We start from the raw sequence: 10,319 nt of genomic DNA on the forward strand, positions 1-10,319 counted from the left end.
AAAGGACTAAAACCGAGCCAAACATGCAAATAAAGGATAAAAAGTGTCACAAAATCATCACCGATCTGAGCCTGAAATCATCACCGCCGATTGTTAATGTAAAGGACTAAACCGAGCCAAATTAGCTAAATCATCACCTTTTTACTGGGTCATCGGCCCACAGAAAGCGGCTCGATTGTTGAATATTGTCACAAAATTTTTAAATTGAGAATTTTACCCTTTTGCCAGCTAACCAACCAGGGTCACATAAAATGAATGTATGTTAATAGTTTTGTTAATTTATTTAAAATGACAACTTTACCCTTTTCTTAGGTCATCGGGCCCACAAAAAACGGTTCGATTGGAACACTAATGAATGTTTGTTAATAGTTTTGTTAATTTATTTAAAATGACCGTTTTACCCTTTTGACTACTCATTGGGCTCACAGAAAACGACTCGATTGGAACAGTAATTAAATATATATACTTCTTTAATACTAGTTCTTATAGAGTAAAACACACAAATGGTTTAATCTAGGATCCAAATTTAAAAATGTTTACTAATTTTGAAACATGATAATGCTTGTGGTCTCTAAACGGGTGCTTGTTAAAAGTTTGGTTTAGTTTTTAAATCACAATTTGTAAGGCCCCGTTACGGTACCTCACATTTGGACGTCGGATTTACTCATAAACACAATTCTTACAAATCAGAGTTCATTAAAACTTTCGCGGAATATAAAACTTTAATCATTTGTTACAAAACATTAAATCTCTTCTTTAAAACCAACTTAAAACATCATATTTTAAACACCATCTCTTCCGTCTTCACATGCCAGCCGTTCAATCCATGTCATGTGCCATCCTCATGCCAGCTTGTAAAACATAATTACCTGCGTGCATACTAAAAGTCAGCTACGCTGAGTGAGTTCTAGTTAATCAAACTACTTACCATACAACCATTACATGCATTATATACGTGTCCGAAGACACGTAGTCCATTGTCTAACTTGCTTACCTTACCGATTAACCACTTAACTGCCCCTTACGTCTTAGCCACTTGTTTACGGAAGCACATAGAGGCTTACCCTCTCATGCACTCATGTTATGCCACTTAATAACTAAGGCACGTATAGGCTTGCCCTATCATGCACTCACGCCATGCCACTTTAATAACGAGGGCACGCATAGACTTACCCTACCACGCACTCACGTTATGCCACTTTAATAACGAGGGCACACATAGGCTTACCCTACCACACACTATCGTCATGCCACTAACCCCCTTACTAGACCCTTGCCACTTCTATCACACTCTACCTCTACTCGTCTACAGCACACTTTCTAACATTTCATCATTTACATAATAAGAAAATCATAGCATTCATACACACTAACAACCACTTGGCAATCACTATCCTTGGCGATACGTGCAATATCCGAAGATCGTTCACGCATAGACAAGCATTATATAATAGCTAACTTATACATCATCTATAGCATACACTTACCACTTAAGGTAAGTGTATTCACACTTCACGTCGAGTATGCACACAGCCCCGAGAAACATAACAAGGAAATGGGGCTAGAAACTCACCTGGATTCTTTTGCGTTCTCTGTTTATCGTAATCCCCTTATTTAATTGAGAACGACTAACTGTTATTTATACATATGTGTTAATCATCTGCATACTTAATTAAGTGGGTTATTTAGTTAACCTATGCATCTTCTAAGTTGGGCTTATTGTTAGACTTAGGATAATGGGCTAGCTTGTTAATTTAGGTATGGGTTTAGCATGGTGTGGACCTAGTCAATTCGGCCCAACAGTCTGTTAGGGTATCTGGGCCCAACTGGACTTAGGCCCAACGCTCAACAGGGAACTCTTATGCTTGGCCGAAATCCTTCCTTAACCGAGAACCCATGTTTTCGGCCGAGAACCCTAACCAAGAACACAAGGTTACCGAGAACACATGATCACTGAGAACCTTTCTGGCCGAGAACTCTTGTTGGCCGCCTGTTGACTGAGAACCATGAGGTTCGACCAAGGATTCTCGAACTTGGCCGAGAACCCCCAGCTCAACTCATTTTTCAGCTCAACTTTCTGTCTTTTATTCCATTTTAGGCTCAATAACGGTTAACGGTCCAAAATTGCTCCTTTAGCTACCTTACACCACCATTTCTAACTGTTTAACACCCCTTAACCCCCACGGCTCAAAGTTTAGCTCGTTATTGCCATAAAGCTTAAGCTTTTAAGCCTAAACGTTCTTTAAGCTAGTTCTAGGGTTTTATTCATGAACCGAGCCTTTTCGTCCATGCTAATCATCAAGTTTGCAACTTTATGAACTAACTAGACCCGATCTACTCTAGGTTTGAATTTCATGATTATTCGTTCATAAAAACGTAACCTTTAAGATCAAGAACATACATTTATGATGTTTCTAGGTCACGACTAGCTTTGATTATGAGCTTGGATCGTTTATCTAGCTTGAGTAAAGAGGATAAACCAAAGGCCTATGCTCGCTTGATCTTGGATCTCGTTTCCTTCTCTTGCGGCCGAAAAGGAAAGGGTTGTGTGTGTTATGGAGGTGTATGGAGAATAAGATGGATAAGATGGATGGAAATGGAAAGATTTAGGGTTTAAGCGGTATTTATACTCCCTTAAGTCTATGGACCTAAGACCCATCTTTCCTTTCTAGTCCTTGATTAATCTATCTAATCTAGCCTACTTATCCTTCCCCCTATTATTATTGTTATTTACCATCTTAAGTAAACTTGTCCATCAATAGAGATAATATCTAAAATATTATTTATTGAAATTTTGGGATGTTACACAATTTTACTCTTTTGCCAGGTTATCGAGCCATCATAAAAGGGTTTGATTGGAGCACCAAGATTAATATTGCAGTTGGTGCAGCAAGAGGGTTGGAGTATTTACACGACAAAATGAAGCCATCAGTTATATATCGAGATTTGAAAGCTTCAAATATTTTGTTAGGTGAGGATTATCATGCAAAGTTATTAGATTTCGGGTTGGCAAGGGTGGGCCCGCTTAGAGGCAAAACTCATGTTTCGACTCGAGTTATGGGGACTTACGGAGTTACGAGTATTGTGCTCCTGAGTATGCAATGACGGGTAAACTCAACTTCTTGAGCAGCATGAGCAATCCATTAATCGCATTTTTGCAAATATTTATGATTTCAAGGTAACTTTGACACATGTTCTTATAAACGGGATGATTCGAGTTATGTTTATCTCTAATGGGTCAAATTAAAAAAGTTGTAGTATTAAGCCCAAAACTTGCTTATAAAAATCCGTTTTTGGCAGCGTATATTGTTCTCGTTGATTTTTAAAAAGTTTTAAGCCCAAAACTTCAATATACACTCACTGGAAAAAAAATATATACTTTTTAGGAATATATTATTAAAATTTTGCTACATATATAATACTACATGTGTAGAAATCCATACTTTGTACTTTGATGGTCATGTGCAAATTTAAAGCAATATGAACTCTTTTGGCAATTTTGATTTTTGGCTTCATTTACAACTCATACATTTTGCATCACTGGTAAATGGCAATTACTACTTTTTTGGTAAGATGGAGTAGAGTACGTTAAACACTCTATTTTTTTAGTTTTTATTTTCTAGAAAATTCGGATAAGACGGATTCTTTAAATTCTCATGTTGATTACCCGACGGTTCCTGATTAATATCTAAAGGATGAATGAACACCTTTTATATTTATTTATGTAAGCTAAACATTTTATTTTTAATGGATATGTTGTTTGAATTTTGTTTGTTTTGTTGAATATTTTTGTTTTGGAGGTTCAAGGAAGTATTGTTAACTTTATTCTTAAATGTTGTCTACACTTGATTATTTGACGGCTCACTTATGATTATAGGTCACTATATGTATACTCATTTTTTTTCTTTCCTAAAATGAAACTAAAAAAAGATACGAAACTTAAGTGATCTTTTTAGAGTTTATTAAATTTGATAACAATACAACTCATATAGCTATATACTATATACACTTTTAAAAAAAGGTTTATCTGATATGCTTACAAAATATGTCATTCGTGACAATAACAATGCATGTTCTTATAAATCAAGTATTTATTCAATATGAAATTGTTTATGATTTAACGTGAGTTTTACCCAAAAAGATCCATAGCGTTGGTCTTATTTGTATACATGAATTTGACAAGATGAGATCAGAGGACGAGTTTACTTTAAAAATACCATGCACGGTGTGGTGTGCTTTTATTTTCGTTAAACTTTTAATATATTTTATAAAAAAATGAATTAGGGTTTCTATACTTGAAAAAAATCAGTTGCTAAAGTAATAGAAACGAGTCATACTGCATACGTTGGTATATAAATTTCTTACTTTTTATATCGTAAACTATACCAACTATAAATTTTGCTATAGCAAATGCGATGCCGTAACGAACCTAACCACCGGCGAGCGATTTCATTTATGTCCCCCGCCGCAACGCGCGAGCTTTTATACTATATAATCTAATATATATTGATGTTAAAGTATCACTTATTTTACACTTTCACATGTGTAAGGATTAATACATACATAGACTACACTTGCTACTACTATGTAATTTGTATAGTGTGGCAACTTGTTGCCACACCCCCCCCCCCCCCTCACCGTACCGATGTCATCGAATTTTCTTTGCGTCTTCACCACGAACCTTACTCATACCTAGCTAATCCACGTTGAGCGTGACATTCATCATTTTTAAAACCCGAAAACCCGACACATTTAAATTTTTCGACACCTTTCCGATCTTTATTTATTAATAAAATGGTGAATTATTTTTGTATTTATGTTCATGATGCTGCTTATGTTTTTTTTATGTTGTTTTGTTATTTATGATGTTACAAATTTAATCATAAGTATTATATCAACTTTATTTTATAAATTGAGTCAAAGAAATTTAATTGATCATAAAAGACATTCAACTAGTCAAAACCATGTTTCAAGCCTTATGACTAGCCTATTGACTAGCAATCAAATTAACTTATTTTGACCTTGTTATTAACGATTTTGGAGCCTATATAAAGCTCACCCATTCTCTACATTCTTTGCACAACCAATTTACACTCAAATCATCCAAACTTTTCATTTTCTCTCAACTCTCAAGTTTAAACTTCAAAAGTCAATTGTTCAAGAAATATTATTTTCTTTTCTTTTGTGATTCAATCCTCGGGTAATTTTCATTTCTTTCGTTACACATAATGATTGTTTCCATGATGATAACGCAAAAGACATTCATGGAGACCTATCATTCTTCGTAATCGGCTCGCTTATGTTCGGTTTATGAATTTTATGTTTAAAAGTCAACTTTTATTTTTACAAACTAATAATCAAGAACAACCATTTTTTTAACATACTACTTCATCTTTTTCAAATTATGTTACTCACAAACCCGACTTAATAACCGGGTTCGTGTCCGACCAAAAAACGAACCGCTCGTTAAACTAGTTTTCTTAATTAATTGTTCGGTTGGAACAACCCGGACTCATCTAAATTAATTAATATTTATTATAACCCATTTATTTTTCTAAGACTAAAATTAATTTACCTAATAAATCAAATAACCAATAACCTTTTTAATAAACCAAAAATACTTTTTCTTTATAAATCATTTTGTCATAAACCGAACGTACTCGCCAAATTATTTTCTTTACGCAACTTATTTTTTAAGCCTAGCTATTTATTTATCTAGGGCCATTTGTTGAACCGAACTTTTTCAGTTCACTCGCTTAAAGGCATTTTTCTCTCTTGACTCGCTTACTTAACAAGTGAGTTTTTCATAACCCCTTTTTAACTCTTTTAATATTTTAGGGTGTGTAGCATGTCACAAGTTTTTTTTATTTCGTTAGTTATGCACTTATTTAGAAAACGATTCACATTTATCGTACATGTTAATATTATTCTTGCATATTGTGTATGATTATAAGTGAACTTTCTTGCAACGTGTTTACTGTTTTTATGGTGGAAGTTACGCAAACGCATACACATAGTGGGAGGGTCCGACGGGACGTACCTGCGCCGTTTAACGTTACGACTTCGGTTGTTTACGTAAGGTGGTTCTCATTTCCCCGACTTTTGCGGCTTCGGCTAAATGAACGGGAGGACGACACTATTTGATTTCATTTACATTATGTTTGAATATTTATTGCATGACGATCGTTGAATCACACATTTTATATATATTTATATACGCAAAAACTTATGAAAACTCACCAACATGTATTGTTGACAAAATATATTATTTTAAACGTGCTGCAGGTTGATACGATGAAGTGACAGGACAAGAAAATTAGTTATACCTTAGGATTATTTCAATGAATAATATTTGCTTCATTTAGATGTGATGTTCTTTTTGTCTCATTATCAAACTATTTGTGTACTTGTGAAATTATGAAATAAAATAAATATATTGTCACTATTAATAGTGTTACGAGCTTATGAGTGATCTGTACGTTGCACCTGGGCGTATTCCGCTTAAAGCCGGGGTGTTACATTGAGTCCCCGCCGCAATGCGCGGACACACCTACTAGTTATAATTTGCACATGAAAACCTCTTTAAGCAACTCTCTTTTTCCCAATTATTTTACTTCTAGGAGTCTACCATATAGAAGTATATGAACACCTATATGTATGTATATGAACACCAACCGCCAAAGTCGAGTGAATCATGAACGAGATCATGTATGATGCCACTAAAAAATAAAATAGGGGAGTGTATGGCTGATTTTCAGAAAGACCAGTAAAAACCTCAAGACACAAAGCTAAGCTCGGCTTGAAAATCTTATGAACCTCAAAGACTAGCCTTTTTAGGCTTAAGTAGACCCTCAAACAACCACCGAAAAAATAAATAAAAAGACTAAAGACTCAAATTTTAAAGTGAGAAACTATAGAGGTTAGAGCATTCTCATCCCATTCCCTATAATTATGTGAGGAAAGTTTGCAAATTATAGGGTGTGTTTGTGAGTGTAAATTATAGGGTGGAGAGAGAAATGTAGTGATTTTTTGTAAATTTTGGGAAACTTTGTTTGCCTTTATTTATTTTTTATTATTTGTCGAATTAGTTGTGAGTAGAGGAGAGAGAAAACTGTAATGATAAAGGTATAAAAAAATATTATTTAATTGAACAGAAGAGAGAAATGTAGTGTTTTTTAGTGTAATTATAGAGATAGGAATGAGAAACGTGTTGAGAATGTTCTTAGATAGAAATATATAAGACCATATGTAGCCAAAAAGCCTCACCCTTAAGTATTTTGCGTCATGTGACACGTAGTCAAAGTTTTGGCTTTTAGAAAAAGTCAAAATGGCTGAAGTGGGCGTTTTGTATTTTTATTTTTATTAAAACTAAAGAAAACAAAAGGAAAAAGATAAAAAGAAGAAAAAAAATCAAAAAATCTAAAAGGCAACGTTGTGTACACAACACGTCTGCCAAAAAGCCTAAGGAAAAAGTTGGGGGAGGGGGGTGCACCTCCGGCGTTTTTGGCACTAAATGGGCGTTTTTCTAATACCCGTACCCGACCCTACCCGTAGGGTACGGATAGGGTGTGCATTTTGGCACTAAAATCCGAACCCAAACCGGACCCGATTTGTACCCGGTAATACCCGAAAACCAAATTTGTACCCGGTAATACCCGAACCCGGAACCGGGGTTTTCCATACCCGAAACCAGGTATTTCAAATACCCGATGTATACCCGAAAAATACCTTAAAAATACCCGAATAATACACCTAAAAGGTGCAAACTTTTAAAAAAATCCAACCTATACCAAAAAAATACCGGAAAAAAACCCGAAAAACCCGTAAATAGAGTTTTTCAATAGCCGATAATAGGGTATTCAAATACCCGGTTTAGAATACCTTATACCCGACCCAAACCTGATGCATAGGGTATGGTTTTTGGAGACAATACCCGACCCGATTATTACCAATACCCGGTCATACCCAAACCCGGGTATTTAAAAAACCCGATTTGTGCACCTCTACATCACACTAGCCAATTATATCATGTCTTACATCACAAAATACAAGATATTTTAAAACTTTAACTCATATACTTTTATCACTTTAAGAGTGATTAAGCTTTATTTTTAAACACACAATAAACACACTAGAAAATAATAGCTTAGGGGATACTTCTTTTTATAAAACTTTCATTTCCAACGGGAGTCTGGTTAGGACGGATCATCTTCATAGGGATCAAAGTAATCATAGTCATCAACAATATGCGTTTTTGTGTATTTTCTACGAGCTTCTTTCTATTTTTCCCAAACATCTACTCCGTTAAGCACATCAGCTTATATGGATTCTGGTGAAACTTTGTTTGCATGAGCAATACATGTCCGCGTGTCTGCGTATTCTTTTGGAGCCCTTTTATGAGAAGAACCAAATACTAAGAGTTAGTGGGTTTCCTTTTACAATTTTCGGTTAATTCTACTAAAAGAGTGACATCTTAAAAGCTCTAACGATTCATGATCATTTTACAATTCAAGTTTGTAGGATCCAAAAATATAGATCTATACAAAACATAGATGATTGTTATTATGATCTTGCTTTGCGTATGGTCTCACTTGTACCAATTAAAATGTCTATTCACCCATGTTCATAAATGTCATAAAGAACAATGAGTGCCTTATTCATTTGTAAGACCTTATTAACCTTAACCATAGATTCAGAAACACTAGCTGTTGTTGACCTCCAATCTGAAGAGAAAATAAAAAGACAATTAGCATACACAAAACATAACACTAAAAACTTTACGAATTTAACTACTTATAAGGGGCTGTTTGGGATTTCTTATTTTCATCAACTTATAATTTATAAACTTTAGAAAAGTTAATAAGGTGTATAAGGTGTTTGGCAACCCATAAGGCCTTATGAATTTTAACTTAATGAGAAGACAAAATAAAAAAGTTTTGAAAAGTTAGAAATTTGTAACTTATTAGCTTAATGAGTTTGATTACCTATTATACCTCTCCAACCCTCAAAACCCATTACACTACTTTTAAAAAAGAGTGTCCATTTTAGTCATTTTGGTTTTTCCCTGCACATAAGTTAATCCAAACATGTTTTTATAAAATTCTTTTAAAAAATCATAAGTTAATAAGGTCTTTTAACAAAAAGTCCTTTTTCACTTAAATTAGCAATCCCAAACACACCCTAAGTCATTCACCCCAAATACAAATCTTTAGAATATGTATAATATTCTTCTATCAAATATACCCAAAGCACTTATAACAACCAATGAATGTGTATAAAATTAAAATGCTTCTTGATATACTACGTACTTTTCATAGAACTGAAAATTGCAATATAAATGATAGATATTAATTTTTACCAATATGAATGAAACATAATAATACAGCTACAACAAACACAAACTTATGAAACGTAGAGGTGTTCAAAGTGGATATCCGGAGTTTCGGATATCCGAACATTTCGGACAGTGGATTTCACTATCCGAAATTTCGGATATCCGAAGTTCAGATATTCGAAATTTCGGATAGTGAAACGGATATTCGAAATTCTTTAAAGAAAAAGAAGAGAAAATGAAAAAATGTTTCAAAATGAAAGCAAACTCATATCCGTTTTCAAAATAAAATCAAACTCATATCCGTTTTTCAAAATGAAATCAAACACCTGTCCACCTTTGGATCTTAATTGCAGGTTGATAAACACCACCGGTCACGGATGAATCGATAACCACCACCGACATCTGAATCAGCAACCACCAGTCCACCACCGTCTGCTGGTAAATCGATAACCACCACTAACCGCCGATAAAATCGATAACCACCACCCGTCCACCGGCTAGACGCAGAGACAATATGATGAATTGGACGTGGATCTGTGAATGATATTAGAATAAATTAAAAAAATTGATGAATTGGGTCTACGTGTATTGAAAGATGAAAAGCAAAAATAGATTTTGGAACATATGGTATATGTTAATATATAATTAATAAAACCTTCAATTTTCGGATATTTTGGATATCCGAAATATCCGAAAATTTTCAAAATTAATATCCGAATTTTCAAAAATTCGGATATCCAAAATTTCGAACAATTCGGATTTGGATGTTCGGATATTTCGTATACTGATTCGGATTTTTTTGAACATCAGTGTATTGAAACGTATTGAAACGTATATTCCTCTATAACTTAATTAAAGCCCAAGAAACAATTGCTTAACAGATCTAAAAACGAAATTACAAAAAAACAAAAAAGATCTTCGGATCTATAACGGATGAGTATATAGATATGTATAGTTGCATCAAATCAAAATAAAAGCAGATTGA

This window comes from Bidens hawaiensis, unplaced genomic scaffold, assembly GCF_021521415.1.
Source record: "Bidens hawaiensis isolate Kalapana, Puna unplaced genomic scaffold, B.hawaiensis_p1.1 tig00020769_1, whole genome shotgun sequence".
NCBI classification, from domain to species: domain Eukaryota; kingdom Viridiplantae; phylum Streptophyta; class Magnoliopsida; order Asterales; family Asteraceae; genus Bidens; species Bidens hawaiensis.